Source organism: Bos mutus, chromosome 2, assembly GCF_027580195.1.
Source record: "Bos mutus isolate GX-2022 chromosome 2, NWIPB_WYAK_1.1, whole genome shotgun sequence".
Lineage (NCBI taxonomy): Eukaryota > Metazoa > Chordata > Mammalia > Artiodactyla > Bovidae > Bos > Bos mutus.
In genome coordinates, this window is record NC_091618.1 from 51,609,363 (window position 1) to 51,626,105 (window position 16,743).

Genomic DNA, 16,743 nt, shown 5'->3' on the forward strand with positions numbered 1-16,743 from the left:
CTGACTCTGGCCATGAATTTGAGCTTTTTTCTATTACTCAAGCTCAATCAGAGCAACAAGAAAATTGTCAGCAAAGGAAGAAAAAAATCTCCCACAATTATGGGATGGATTAAATAGATAACACCAGGCTATGGTAATTTAGGTTTAAAGTCTCCTCTGTTGGAAACAATTAAATCATACTGAGGATAATCAGTCTAGTAACACTAGAAAACTGGGCTATGTGCCTTATAGACGGTGGTGCCAATATATAATTTCCCTGGAAGATAAAGATTCTACAGAGTAGACTAAGTCAGATGACCAGAGATATACTGGGCTACATCTAATGGAAGCTCTTAAGTCTTACTTGTGACTTTACTAATACTGCTGGCTATGTTATTTGTATTTCACCTGTTTTATAAAATTACTGTTTCTTACACTGCCAAATGCGTGACTGAGGGCTCTGATAGAATAATGTATAGTTCCATATGAGATCGATGATGGTAACAGTGTAACTCTAGATATGGGAAGAAGCAACAAGAGGAAATATTTTCCTGGACCAAGAGGCTAGTAAGACAGGTGATCCAGAGAATTTTGGATACTGTTTTATGGCCTAGTGCAGTAAAGCACATTGAGTGGCCTGTCAACAAAATCTTTGCCAAACTTGAGAATGGACATTCTCAGCACCATGAGATAAAATGGTCATGAAATGCCCCCTCAAAATCATGGTCAAGTTTATGAGCAAAAAGGGGCTCTGCCAACTGAAAACTGACACTTGCTATCTACATCTACAAAGATTAAATCACGGCCACTGCAACTGCTGACCTTCAATTCCCCTGAAAGGAGTTCAGGGTGAAAATTAGGAATGAGGCACTCTGTGCTCTGGGGAAAACTGGCAGAACAGGCCTTCAGATAGTTAGATCTTTTCAGGAGAAGATTTTATGAGTTCTAATTCTTGCATCTTCTCATACCTAGAGAAACACTGATGTTATTAATGGTGACATCTGCTTTGGCTATTAAGAAAAATTTTACAACTAAAAGTCAAAATAGAGTAGCAATGGTTCAGACACCCTGGGAAATAACTATTTCCTAGATATCCTGAGAAATGATATTATGGGTGTAATTTCAGATTAGACCTTGTATTGCTCAACACTTGAGTTTTCTGAGTCGTGTCAGGCTTAGATGCCACCATTCTCAAAACAGGGTCTGCTGGAAGCTAGTAACTGCAACCTTACTTTTTATAAAACTAGGCAACTGGCTACCTGGCTACAAGTCTCCCTGAAGTGCCAGGTCCAGACTAGGTTTCAGGCCTATTCTTCTAAAAAGAAATGAGATTTACTTTGTCTATTAAAATTCCAGTTATCCCTCCTCCAGCTACTTCTAACTGGATCTGTTACAACAAAATGGCAGACCAAGGGATTGAGATTTAATCATACAAGGCTCAGATCTAGGACTTGGAACTCAGGAATACTTCCAATTCAGTGTCTCTTCTCCAAGCTGAGACAGTCCTATGCTCCATTTTGACAGGAAGTTATCACAGTCATAGTTGCCCAGTTCCCTAAATTAAAACTGAGCAGCACTCTGTGGGGCTCTGGAGTACAGATCTGTTAAGTGTTCTCCATTTCTTATCTATAGGATATAGGCTTCATTCAGCCTCCTTGACCTTCCCTGAGTTCCAATGGGTGTATTCAAACAATTGCTAATCAGGGAAGGGAGGGGATACAAAAACAGAAGAGAAACAATCAAATGGTGGTTCAGCCTTGAGACAGGCTCCTTGTTCCTACTCAAAGAAATATGCATAACAATGTCTTTGAGTTCTACAGAACTGGAGCCCCCACCCAGGTGGAGGATGGTAACTTCAGACTAAACACAAGATTCCTGGAGCACAGCTCTGTTTCTTCACCACCAACCAATCCAAAAATAAAAATTAAAAAAAAAGTCATAAACCCTGCAGCCCTCACCCCAAATGTTGCCTCCTGTTTCTGGGGACCAGTGATGACCATCCTGTTAGGTCTCCTATTTGGCCCCTTTCTATTTCATCTCTGAGAGGAGCCAACAGTTTCAAACTAAACTGCTGTTATTACTTGGGTGAATGTTGATTTCAGGCAAAAAATACCTTGATTTAGATCAGGTAGAGAGAGACTTCTGCTCTGCTAGGCAGGACTATGACCATGCACAGGAGGAAGAAGTTACAGAAGAAAGAGACCTCCGCCCCAATTCCCAAGAAGTATCTTGAGTTTGAAGTCTCTCAGGGGGGAGTTGTTAGGGGAAGCACACTGAAACCGCCCACCCTGGCCAGGCACCACAGTAACCATTTGCATGAGTTGTTTTATGACAGGAGATCCTGATAAGGAATACAGAACTAATAAGCCACCACCAAGCAGAAGAGTTTGGGAAAGGTCGAAAGGAGACACTGGGTGTCCCTCCACTTCCCAGAATCCCTCTGCTGGCATCCATCTTGGCTGAGCGATGCATGCACCACCAGGAAAGACTCTGAATTAGAATGATTGGCCAAAGACCACCCGGAAATTAATCCCATCACCATAAAACCCGAGACTTCCGTAGGGCTGTTCTCCTGGGTTCCCTTACTCTACTGCTCTCCACCCGGGTGCCCTTCCCAATAAAATATCTTGCTTTGTCAGCACATGTCTTCTTGGACAATTCTTCTCCGAGTGTTAGACAAGAGCCCAGTTTGGGTCCCCTTCGCTGCAACAGATGGACCTAGAGGGCCCTATGCTAAGGGAAATAAGTTAGACAAAGACAAATACTGTATGATCTCACTTATATGTGGAATCTGAAAAACAAACAAACAAACAAAACAGAAACAGACAGAGATACTGAGAGCAAACTGGTGATTGCCAGGGTGGGAGGGGGAGTTGGGGAGGGTGGGTGAAATAGCCGAAGGGGATTGAGAGATACAGACTTTCAGCTATAAAATAAATAAGTTGCAAGTATAAGATAAATACAGGGAATAGAGTCAATAATACTGCAGTAATTTTGTACTGTGATAGGTAGTTACTAGACTTTTTGTTGTGATCATTTAGTAATGTGTTTGATTGTTGGATCACTATGTTGCTCACCTGAAACTAACATAATGTTGTATGTCAATTGTATTTCATTAAATAAATAAATAAAAAGAGTAGCACAAGCAAAACAAAATTATCTTTCTAATTCCCTGACGTGATTGATACTGATAATGAATCAAGAGTATCAGATAATTTATCATTTGCTTACTTAATGGAAAATATGTTATAAGGAAAGTTTGTACTGGTGATCATTTTCACAGAAAAGTTATTTTTACCAAGCATTTATTGTTCTATGGAAGAAGGGGAAAACTTTGGTTTTTGACAGTTACCATTTCTGTTTCAGTTTTATACATTTACAGGAATATTAGTCAAGAAAGTCTAATCAATTTATTGTGTCAGTCTTCTGCATCTAAAACTTATTTTTGCTCTAGAATGCATTCTGCTAAAAAATGACTTTTCTAATTATTGTTGGTTTTCTCAGATCTCCCACTAATATCTTCTGCACATCTGCTCATCAAGTTGCATAGATTTACAAATGGGATTAGCAGTCTCAACAACTTTGCTATTAGCTATACCAATAGCATCCTTTAAGGGTGCTTTGCTTATCTTCTGCTTTAACAAATGCTTTACTGTTTTAGTATCATTTAGTATGCAAAACAATCTGGAATTTGCATCTGAAACATATGAGTGTCTTATTTTTTAAAAACCATACAAAAATAATTAATAATAATAATAAATGCCTGAAGGAATTTAATTTTACTGTATTTATCCCAATTACTGGAATATTGTAAAGAAAGCAGTCACATAAGTCTTTCTAAAACATTTATATCCATGCATATATCATTTAAATTGTATACATATATTTAGTAGTATATGCATATATATTCAGAGAAGGTCTTAAAGAATCTGGGAAAGATTTGGTGAGAAAGTTGACAAATCACTTTTCTGTGGCATAAAAATATATAACTTCCCTCAAGAATTGAAGGAGTAATTTTGAGATAAGGTTTTTTTTTTCAAGAAATATCTTCTCACTTCTAATAAACTGTCATCCTCACAATAACACAGAAAATAGGATAGTTGCTGAGCTTTTCCACTTAAAATAGTTTCCTTTTTTCAATATATAGAACTATTTAAAAAAAGACTGAGAATATTAACTTCTAAAATGCTTATGTTATTTGATGTCTTACATCATTTTTTTCATATCCTTTTCCATTTTAGTTTATTACAGGATACTGAATATAGTTCCCTGTGCTATACAGTAGGACCTTGTTGTTTATCCTTTCTGAATATAAGAGTTTGCATTTGCTAATCCCAAACTCCCAATCCAATCCTCCCCTACTCTCTCCGCCCCCACCGACTACCACAAGTCTATTCTTCATGTCTGCGAATCTGTTTCATAGTTAAGTTCATTTGCATCATATTTTAGGTTCTACATATAAGTGATATCATACAATATTTGTTTTTCTCTTTCTTACTCTTTTTTTGGCTGCTCCGCACAGCATATAGGATCTTAGTTCTCGGACCAAGGATCAAATTCGTGCTCCCTGCACTGGAAGCACAGAGTCTTATCACTGGATCACTAGAGAAGTCCTATCTTTCTCTTTCTGACTTTTCTTAGTATGATAATCTTTGTGTATCCGTATAGTTGCAAATGGCATTATTTCACTCTTTTTACAGTTGAATAATATTCCACTGTATATACATATACCATATCTTTTTTATGCATTCATCTGTTGATGGACACTTAGGTTTCTTTCCATGTTTTGTTTATTTTAAATAGTGCTGCTGTGAACATAGGGGTGCATGTATCTTTTCAAATTGTAGTTTTGTCCAGATTTATGCCCAGGATTAGAATTGCAGGATCATATGGCAACTCTATTTTTGTACACTTACATCTTTAGCATTTCTGTCATCTGTATCTACTTCAAAAAGAGTAACATGACATTTTTTATACTATGTGGAATTTAATTTGCTTTAAAATTTTTTTTTGGGGGGAGGGGAAGCAACAGGTACTCAGAGTATTGAATCTTGCAAGTATAGCTTCTTTTTAACTTTGAGGAGATGATCTTTTCATTCTGACTTTTTTATTTCTTCCTTCTTTCCTCCCTCCTTCCCTTTCTCCCTTCCTTCTTTTCTTTTCTTTCCTCAAACTTCCCTTCCTCCTTCCTTTCCTTCCTTCCTCTCTTCCTTCTTTCCTTTCTTTCTTTCCTTTTCTCTTCACTTTCTCTCTTTTTTTGAAAGAAAGGTGGCTTAAAAGAAGGCAATCACTGAGTCCTGAATATGTTAAAGGGTGTTTAGAAGGCATATGTAGCTTTATATATTTTTGAGAGGAGGAATATTGCACATTTTGTTGACTTCAATACCAGGCTCATGACTAGATAACTATAAATTATTGAAAATCACAACCCTTGTTGGGAAACTAAAACAGTGTCTAGAACATCAGGAGAATTGGGTAGTCCTAAGGTTATGGTTTTTCCATTGGTCATGTATGGATGTGAGAGTTGGACTGTGAAGAAAGCTGAGCACTGAAGAAATGATGCTTTTGAACTGTGGTGAACTGAACTGAACTGCCTCTTGAGAAATCTGTATGCAGGTCAGGAAGCAACAGTTAGAACTGGACATGGAACAACAGACTGGTTCCAAATAGGAAAAGGAGTCCATCAAGGCTGTATATTGTCACCCTGCTTATTTAACTTATATGCAGAGTACATCATGAGAAACGCTGGGCTGGAAGAAGCACAAGCTGGAATCAAGATTGCCAGGAGAAATATCAATAACCTCAGATATATATGCAGATGACACCACCCTTATGGCAGAAAATGAAGAGGAACTCAAAAGCCTCTTGATGAAAGTGAAAGTGGAGAGTGAAAAAGTTGGCTTAAAGCTCAACATTCAGAAAATGAAGATCATGGCATCCGGTCCCATCACTTCATGGGAAATAGATGGGGAAACAGTGGAAACAGTGTCAGACTTTATTTTTTTGGGTTCCAAAATCACTGCAGATGGTGACTTCAGCCATGAAATTAAAAGACACTTACTCCTTGGAAGGAAAGTTATGTCCAACCTAGATAGCATATTGAAAAGCAGAGACATTATTTTGCCAACAAAGGTCGTCTAGTCAAGGCTATGGTTTTTCCTGTGGTCATGTATGGATGTGAGAGTTGGTCTGTTAAGAAAGCTGAGCGCTGAAGAATTGATGCTTTAGAACTGTGGTGTTGGAGAAGACTCTTGAGAGTCCCTTGGACTGCAAGGAGATCCAGCCAGTCCATTCTGAAGGAGATCAGCCCTGGGATTTCTTTGGAAGGAATGGTGCTAAAGCTGAAACTCCAGAACTTTGGCCACCTCATGCGAAGAGTTGACTCATTGGAAAAGACTCTGATGCTGGGAGGGATTGGGGGCAGGAGGAGAAGGGGACGACAGAGGATGAGATGGCTGGATGGCATCACTGACTCGATGGATGTGAGTCTGAGTGAACTCCAGGAGTTGGTGATGGACAGGGAGGCCTGGCATGCTGTGATTCATGGGGTCGCAAAGAGTCAGACATGACTGAGTGATTGAACTGAACTGAATGTTCACTTTGAAATCTACAAACACTGTGAGAGGGAGTAAATACTCTTCACTGTGCAAAAAGGAGAAGTCCATCATCTTACTTGTTTGATATCCTAATATGGTTAGAGGTCAAAACAGGAAGTGCCATTGTTAACAGGGAGAAACTTGAAAGTTCTGTTCTTAAAAACATCTTGAACCTCCTTACCCATGAGGACATTTTGAATGCAGGAACTTTGGGTGGGACCATATGATTTCCTGCATTGTCTTCAATCAGTGTGGTAAAGTTTGTTTTGTTTTAAAATGCAGTTAAAGGAAAGATATTTGCCATTTCAGAGGAGAACAACATTCAGTTCCTTTTAGAGTTTTATGAGCATCTGTGATCGTTTGTCATATGTGGCTAAAAAATGACCAGTACTGATGAAATGTCATTTTATTTTTAGAGAAAAGCTTCAGCACACTTTCCCAAAATAATTTCTTAAAAAAAAAAAATCTTTGCTTCCTTCCAGGAAGTTTTGTCTATGCCTAAATGTGGGTGCATATACTTTCATGATAAAGACCATCATTTTACCTAAATATACTTATGGTAAAAGCCTTAAGAGCTATGAACTCTGGAACTAGTGAAGTAGAATTCCATTTCCTAGGTTCCTTGTGCACAAATATTGTCATTCTTATAACACTTGTTGGCTTGAAATAATAGTTTAAACAAAGATGAAAATGTCATAAACCTAAAAAATAAAGGTGAAGAAAGACATAATGTGGTAAGTAGATGTTTTAATCTCTAAACTTTCATTTCCAATCTTTCAAATTTTCTCCTAGACCATGTTTTATGGTAAGCAAATATTTTAAAACAAATCTAATCATTCAAAATAAGGATAGGCATACATTTTTTACAGGTAAATGAATCCAAGCCACTTTTTCTGTTTTCCTAACTAAATAAAACTATTTCAAACAAATATTATATAATAGATTGAGGGAACATTTTCAGCTCAGATGCTTAATTAGAAGTTTGTCTTTACTGGTAAGTCATCATCGTACTAAAAATACTGTTTAATACACTACAGAATATGTATACTTACAGCTGATTCACATTATTGTACAGCAGAAACCAACACAACATTGTAAAGCAATTACCCTCCAATTAAAAATAAATTTTAAAAAATTAAAAAGTTAAAAAAATACAGTACAGAATAGAAGACAAAATCCCCAGATAATGGACCAGGAAACTAAGATAAAATTTGTCTCTATACAAACTCAGATCCAGTTAGGAACTTGACCATTTTATGTATCTTTCTTTGTGGTCTTAAATATATTGAGTTCAGAGTTCCTTATGTATTTATTTCTTCATACAACCTGTAGTAAAAAGTTTTCTGATCTACCAGCATAGAATATATGATACTTTCTGCCTTAAAGAAAAATAAGGAGCATTTTGCAAAACTACTGAACTAGTCTAAGAACAGGGGATGTTGTACCAAATCTCATAATCCAATAATCAATTAGAACCTTTAGTTTTTTTCTACCATCAAAATGTGGAAGGGGTGAAGTTGTAGGACCTGAATGAAACTCCCAAGAGCTCTCTTTTTTTCACATGTGTTATTATAACAGAATTCACTTAAAATTACATTTTTTAATATGTAAAAAACAAGAGAAGCAGCAAGAATGATTACATTAAAAGAGGGTAAGGGGGTAATCCTAGAGGCTCCATGTTTCAGAGTCTGATGTGGTCACAGGGCTATTTAGCTTAGCCCCTCACCTTTTCTCTTTCCAAGCTCATGGTGCTTCTGTTCACTTTTTGTTTTACAAGGTGAGTTGGACATTTAATGCTTTTTGAAATTTCTTAATACAGCAGGAATTTTGAAATAGATGGGAATTGAAAAGGGAGAAAACACTCAAATGCAGGATAAAAGACTGATTTTTAAGTTGATATTTAAAAATTGTGGGATTCTTATAGGGAGAAATTAAAAATCTTAAAAATCTTTAAATTTAAAATATTTTACAGTTTACAAAGCACTTCAAGTAAAATTATTTTATTTGAATGCTCAATAAGGGAAGAGTAGGACTATAGCATGAATTACTGGCAGAGCTGTGACCACACATCTTGTTTCCTAGTTTAAGACTCTGTATTCTCTCTTTCTCTCTCACTTGCCTTTCTCCCTCTCCCTCTCTTTCTCTTTCCCATTCTGTCCTCCCAACCTCCCATGATTGATTCTGAAACTTACTTTATGGATGTTTAACAACATAAAAAATTAAAAGTTTTTTGAGGGCAAATTCAGTGTTCTATTTTGCATCTCTAGTATCTAACTCAACATAAATACTCAGCTAAATACTTGTTTAATGAATGAATGAAATAAAGTAAGACAATTGAAACAGAAATGCCTTTTCAAGTAATAAATAAGAAAATGAAAATAAAAGAGCAATATTATAGATTTTAGACAACAACAATATTTAGATTTTAGACAATTCAGAATATCAAGTATTGTATTAGACACTATCTTTTTATCTGTCATCTATTTTGTTAGTCTTATTCCAGATAATACAATTTATTATATGTTATTATTTATAAATTTTCAGGTTACTAAGTCATAATTATAATTTAGAAGAATTGGTCCTGTTTTGTTTACAACATGGAAGTCAGAATTCATTCTTTAGTAATATAAAGTTCATTGGGACACAACAAATAAAAATGGTCATACTTACCTATCACATCTGGGAGAATAAAAGATTGTGATCATTAACTCATATTTACAACCATTTTTCTTATTTAGTCACTCATATTTTTTTTATACATTTCACAGGTTTAAAGCATCAACTGATCATTATCATATTTTCCCATCAATATGTCTTATCCATGACTAGATTTCAACTGACCTTTCTCTTATATAGCTTTCCCTACCTGCATGTCTAGATAAAGATCTTAATGTGAGGACATTTATTTTAGTTCTACAAAGTCTCTATAAGTAAATATTTGTGTATGTGACTTGGAAGAGAATTTAGAGGAAGAACTAATTTATTATTTATATAAGACTAGTTGCTGGCTTCCCGTATCACCCAGATACACCAAGGAAAAAGAATCTCAAACAATGTACAAATTTTACAAAGCCAAATCTACACAACCAATAAAGATGAAATACCCAGGATCTGACTGAGATTCTTAGATTCATACCAAAAAGAAAATAACAAAAAATGGCCCAAGCTTCAACTTTGCCAACTTAATTACTTCTGTCAAGAAACACTGCATGATGCCATCTAGTGACAAATAATCAACATATGATTAGTCACTTAGAAACGATGGGTCAAGGAGGTGAAATTTCCAGGATTTTAGATGTAAAGGGGAAAAAAACCTTCTGAAAGAATTACATTTGATAGATTAGTTTGTTTCTCCAGGTGTATGAAAATTTATCACTGATCTGCAACGTGGGAATTTTTATATTGTCACCTACCTCCAAATCTGCACTTCCACCTCCTCAGCTTCTGCCCTTCACCATCCAGTCTGCAGTTGAACTTAGAAGTGAGGGGTGCTGTCCACATTGCAGCCCCCGGTACAGTGACAGGTGGTGGAGGTGGAGCCCTTTAGAAAGCAGTCTCAACAAATGTTTTGCTTTGTTTTGTTTTTAAAAAAAAGTGCTTCAAAAAAGGGAACCAAGATGATTCCTGAAACAATCTGTGCCCAATTAAAAATGATAACAACAATAATAAACAAACTGTTGAAAGTTCAAAGGGTAAAACTAAAATAGGGACCAGAGGAAATCATCTTTGTTTTTCTCAGCCAGAGACTGTGCAGATCCAATGCTACACTGTTTCTTGTACCAAGTCCTCACAGAAAATGCCAGAGACCTCTCTCTCTGAAAGGCTGTATGCAGCATTATGCCCTAAGGAAATTAATTTTCTCCACCATTTCTCATCTTTTGTAAACATATGGCATAGATTTTTATTTTAAAGAGAAAGACCAAAGATCTGTCAACTGTGGGATTCTCACAGTCCAATAATTTCTTTTTGGTTAATTTTTTTACAGCTAGATTAACCAGTGCTGCTGCCATAGATATAAGAAAACAAGATACTTTGCTGTGTTCACATATATCTGATTAAAGCTCAATAGGAATATTTTGGGTGCCTTGGAAAAATATCAAGTTAAAAAATCTTGGTGAAAAAAAAGCTTATCAAAATCTCCAGCTTCAAGTGTGTTTAGTTGTTTTCGTTTCATTGTTGCCTACATGCTGTGATTGGAGCACAATGTGTGGAAATTGCATAACCATTATTTCCACAAATCAAAGCTCTTGAGAAATGGGAAGGCTGTGCAGGAGCTGCTGCATGAAATGTTGATGAAAAAAAAATTCAGCCTTTATGTCTAAAGTCTTCTTTTCAACTATTGTTTAGTTGTAACTATCCCAGGGCTTCATTTTGCCTTTAAACTAAAATCAGAATTAACCATGGGTGAAATAACAGTTTTTAAAAAGTGTTTTCTCTGAATTTCTTATATTTTCCCTGAGTTCAAGTTTCTTTTATTATTTTTGATATCTTGGTCTAGTCTAAGCCATGGCTTCTTAATTCGAATACTAGAACTGTTGAGAAGATATTCGGTGGAATCTCTAAGTCTCAGAGAGAAGTGTGGATACTCTCAGCCCAGTCCATTCCAGACTTATGGGAGCTAGGGAGAGTCCTTTCTCTAATTCGTTCACAGTTAAAATAGTAACCAGTCAGATTGTTACTTGGGTCTAAATGAGCCTGAATGCATTATAAGAAAGGGAAGAACAACTTCTCTCTCTCCAGCTTCCAGCATTCCTCTTTTGCTCCAGCAGAGAGGTTTGGTTGTACTACTCTGATAGTCACATGCTTCTTGCCTCAGATGCTAATAAATGCATCTTACTACAGATGCAATGGCAGCGCACTCCAGTACTCTTGCCTGGAAAATCCCATGGATGGAGGAGCCTGGTAGGCTGCAGTCCATGGGGTGGCTAAGAGTCGGACATGACTGTGCGACTTCACTTTCACTTTTCACTTTCATGCACTGGAGAAGGAAATGGCAACCCACTCCAGTGTTCTTCCCTGGAGAATCCCAGGGACGGTGGAGCCTGGTGGGCTGCTGTCTATGGGGTCGCACAGAGTCGGACACGAATGAAGCGACTTAGCAGCAGCAGCAGCACAGACGCTAATAACAGCAATTAAGAATATCAACAAAAATCTTGAGGGGAATAAATAAAGGTCTAGCTATTATTTCACTGATGTAAAAAAATTTTTTTTTCTTTTAAAAAAAGGAGTTACCCCAAATGAAGTAAAAAAAATTCTTTGAATGGTTAGAGTGAGAAAAATAAAATAGACATTTATATGAATAAAACAAGATTTGATATTGCTACACTACCTAAAGTCAGCTTCCCTGGTGGCTCAGACTGTAACGAATCTGCCTGCCAATGCAGGACACCCAGGTTCAATCCTTGGGTTGGAAAGATCCCCTGAAGAAGAGAATGACAACCCACCCCAGTATTCTTGCCTGTAGAATTCTATGCACAGAGGAGCTTTGCGGTCTACAGTCCACGGGATCACAAAGAGCTGGACATGACTGAAGGACTATCATTTTCACTTTCTTGCCTCAGAGCCACCCACAAGCACCTATGAGAACTTGGAAATTTCCCCTTTGGCAGCGAACACATCTGAGTTAGTCTGGGAATGGGTGGGAATCTCTAACATCCTTTTAGAAATCAGGAGATGAAAATGGTAATGTACTTAAAAGTGAAATGCCATTATGTTGGGAGAAATTCTACTGGGGTGTTTTGTTAGCCCTTTCAATGTGCAAACTCATTTTGAGGAAGTTCGTCTGCAAGAAAGGCACAAAATGCAGCTGTGCATTCACACTTTTCACTACCTGAGATATACCGAGCATAAATATCTTTTTAGGTTCTGGATTTTTGATCAAAGTTTGTTTTCTTCTATAAAGTTTCTGCTTGAAGAGTGTTTCAGTGTTCTTCAAAGTAAATTTCCAAGATTGTAAGGCTAAAATAGTGATTAAAACAGAAGTCTGTGATCAGTCACCCAGTTGAACTTTAAATCCTTGTGGCAGTTTTTCTTTTATCTTTAAATTTGGTGCCATTTTCTTCCTAATATTTTCACCCCTGGGATTTTTCTGGTTAGAGATGTATATAATTTCCTTTCTGCCCACATCCCCTTCTAAAAGAAACTGTCCCCACCCACAGACCCTGCTGAACAGATGGGCCAAGTCACCCATGATTACATCAGGTGACCCTATTCCTTGGGCTGTAAGAGTTGAGGACCAGCGTGTAGAGGCCTATGATGAGTGTCCATCTATACATTAGACTAAGCCAACTGGATGATATCATTTGAGAATTTTAAACTATGTTGAAAAAGTTACATGGGTGATGTTAATTGGATTTGCAAAATCACAGGTATTTGGTTTGGGAGTTGTTCCAGAACAAGCCTCAGCCATGTGTAAATCAAATTTATGAGGGATTCCAAATTTAAAAAACCTTGTATAGAGAGCCATGCTAAGAGAGTGACATAGAATAGATATGCAGAGAGAAGGTGCTAACAAGAGCTGTATTTGACATTTGTAAGATCCCTCCTTGTCATCCAGGCCTCGTTCTACTTTCTAAATAGTTTTCCAGCATTGTTTGCGGTGGATTTGCCCAGCTGCAGGGTTAATTTCTGACTGTTTTAAGCCAATCAGCAATATAACATACTCCTGTCCAGGTGATTGGTTCACAGTAGGCAGGTGAATGAATTAGAGACAAGTGAGGTCAAGCAGACAGTTGCAGGCCGTTTCTGGGGGAAGTTTCTTCTCTCTAATCCATGGGAATTGCCTCAAAAGTACTTTCTGTCTTGGTAAATAAGAACTAAGAAGCAAACAGCAAATAGCTTTTTCTGACGACCTTTTTAAAACCATGAGAAGAGACAGTATTTTAGCAGAAAAGCACATTGTAGAAGAAAGTGCACAGTAATAGAAAGTATGTCTTTGTTGACATTATGGAACCAGTTGTTTTTTAAAGCCTGCTCAGTTTTTGGATTTCTTGATAATATAAACCAATAAAATCCTTTGTTTAAACTATCAGGTTCAGGAGGGGGAACACATGTATACCTGTGGCAGATTCATTTTGATATTTGGCAAAACTAATACAATTATGTAAAGTTTAAAAATAAAATTAAAAAAAAAAAAGAGCCATTGACTCAGAAAAAAAAAAAAACTATCAATATTTGGATCTTAAATTTGAGTGAGACTAATAATTTTCCAGGTCTCAGAAAACCAAGCAGTCCCTTGAATTTTACCAGCCCCACAGATGAGCAATTCTTAACACAATTTTCTCCATTTTTGCCTGGTTTGCCTGGTTATGCATTATCTAGCAAGGTGCCTGGCATATTTTAGTTGCATCATCAATATTATTAAACAAAAAATCTCTTCCTCTCTCAATAATATTTTCTGCATACAGTCTTTGAAAGTGGTACATACGCTTGGAGGAGGCATCTGACTTTCAGGTTGTATTAATATGAAGTGGCCTTAGAGAAGACAAAAGAAAACAAAACTAATGATGAAACTAATAATGAAATGAGGGTGATTGAGGAGGAACCCAGTCAACTTCATTGAGACCAGGAGAGGTAGAGTGATAGTGCTATGAAAACAGACACCATAACACATGCTTCCTTTTCATATGTGTTCTATAGACACCTTCATTCCTACCACGGTAAGATTGCATTCTCTGCATTTGAAATGCAAGTAGATAGAAAAAAAGAATATATTTTTTTCCTAATCAAAATCAAGGGGTGTATCTGGGTTTTTGGAACATGACTTTACTTAATCTTGACAATCCTACCTGGTCACCAAGACCAGGAAAAGTAGACCCACTCCAGTACTCTTGCCTGGAAAATCCCATGGACAGAGGAGCCTGGTAGGCTGCAGTCCATGGGGCTGCACAGAGTCGGACACAACTGAAGCGACTTAGCAGCAGCAGCAGCAGTGCTATGAAAACAGACACCATAACACATGCTTCCTTTTCATATGTATTCTATAGACCCCTTCATTCCTACCATGATAAGATTTCTTTCTCTGCATTTGAAATGCAGGTAGATAGAAAAAAAGATTATATTTTTTTCCTAATCAAAATCAAGGGGTGTATCTGGGTTTTTGGAACATGACTTTACTTAATCCTGATGATCCTGCCTGGTAGGGATCATTCATTCCATGATATGGGTGGGGAAGTGAAGAAGAGAGATTAACTCACCCAAGAGAGTAAGTGACAGAACTGAGATTGGAATTAAAAGTTATACTACTGCTTTATGTTAATTATTAAATTGTGATTAATTGATGGCTTCTCTGGCTTTGCCAGGTCTGGTTTTCTTGCTGATATAGTGTCATCTTAAGTGTAAATTATTTCTGAAAAAATCATAAAAAGATGGTAACGCTGGTTTCCCCTCCAAGGGCACAAACTGTGTGACTGGGAGTGAGAAATGTTTATTTTCCACTGCCCAGTGTTTTGTGCCTTTTGACATTTGAACCATATGCTTATATTACTTTATCTAAAAAAAGTAATAGATTTGGAAAAAAAAAATCACATCATGAAAACTTTTTGTCTGATAAAATGGTAGGCTTGTTTCAGACGATTTGTAGATTCTCTCCAGCTCTAAAATTATTTTATTGTGTTCTCCCAGTTTATGTTAATTTCAGGGCATTAAAAAGTTTTTGGTGTTTCAGGCAGTTTAAAAATGCGAATGCTCAAGTAGGTGTAATGAAAAGTTGTGCCACGTTTGGCCAAATAGCTTCTTATAACATTCAACTGGGATCTCTGACCCTTAAAATTTTATAGATGTGAAGCATATGAAACTGTCTTTGGTAAAAAGAGGCAAGGTCAGCTCCAAATGTTCTGTCTCCATGCATGTTCTCCCAGTTTAGAGAAGAGACAGATTCCTATCCTGAATGTTCTCCAAACCACTGAAATTGCTTAAAGGGATCTTTAAAATGTTACTTATATTTTTGGCAGTATTAATTACTTTTTTTTTGAAAAATCAGATAAATTAAAATTTGGAAGTTAACCTTTAAGATTCAGATTAGGGCAAATATCTGGAGAGTACAATAAAGCCCAAAGGGACCTGCCAGCATTTTCACTTGAAAGGATAACTTTGCTGTGATTAACACTATCTAAGGAGTGGCTTGAGCAGCAGTTAGGAATCTGGCTATTAATCACCCTGGATATCTCCTGTGGGTGAGGACAAGCTGAAGGCAAGTGTGTTTTGCACAGTTTATTTTCTCAGGAACACAGCAGGCACCTTGTAAAATCACTAGGATTGGCCCCACAACCAAAACAGAGGAGGATAAAGAAGATTCATGAACACAGGCACTGGCAATTTGCCTTCATTCTCTAATGGCAAACCTGCAGGAGACAGGAACATTTGGAGCTGACCTTGTCTCTTTTTACCAAAGACGGTTTCATATGCTTCACATTTATAAAATTTCAAGGGTCAGAGATCTCAATTGAATGTTATAAGAAGCTATTTTGCCAAACGTGGCACAACTTTTAAGTACACCTACTTAAGCATTCGTATTTTTGAACTGTCTGAAACACCAAAAACCTTTTAATGCCCTGAAATTAACATAAATATGGGCCACACAGTTAAGTTCCACTCTTCTGAGCATTGAAGACAGTCACATGTGATTTTGCTGTTATATGAAGCAAATCAGTTCTGCTAACTAAAGCCCACAGTATTTTGCACATTATTTTTCTGAATTCAATTTTAGTATTTGAAATGCTAAAAAATTCTGCCCCAGCACTCTTTCTGGAGAAGTCTTTGTGTTGTCTTTTGATCTCTATCATTGGTTCACAAGTCACTCATGGCTAAGTTATAATGATAAAAGGGGGAAGCTATTTAAGGACTTTTGTATTATTATTTTTTTCTATTCATCATACTGCATTTCCCCTTCTGAGGCTTCAGAATTCTGCTGCAAATTACAAGCAAGGACATTAACAGCCTTTGCTAAGACCTCACAGTTATAGGAAAAGATCCCTGCATAGGATCCTGGCTTAAAAGGTATTTCTGCCCTGTTGTATAAGATATTATACTCAGAATCTTAATTTTTATAAGAGAAGGAGAGAAATGCACTAGTGGAAAAATCTTTTGCATACTTATAGCTGGCAATCCAGTAAGCCTGGAGGAAATGCCAAAGTCATGCCTCTTTTTCTCTTTGTCCACAAGGGACTTC

The 16,743-nt window shown here is 36.9% G+C and overlaps 1 protein-coding gene across 5 annotated transcripts in view; it reads right to left on the reverse strand.

Annotated features, from left to right (window-relative positions):
- The window catches only part of SLC39A10 (solute carrier family 39 member 10), a 160,251-nt gene extending 150,114 nt beyond the window's left edge, over positions 1 to 10,137 (reverse strand). For 3 of the 5 annotated variants that reach the window (XM_070388897.1, XM_070388903.1, XM_070388882.1), the window contains exon 1: positions 9,989 to 10,109. The gene's annotated coding sequence lies outside the window, so the exon portion shown is untranslated. Of the gene's footprint in view, positions 1 to 9,988 lie in introns of all 5 variants that reach the window. The other 2 variants (XM_070388896.1, XM_070388884.1) reach the window with 1 other exon arrangement.
- Positions 10,138 to 16,743: the final 6,606 nt, after the last annotated feature.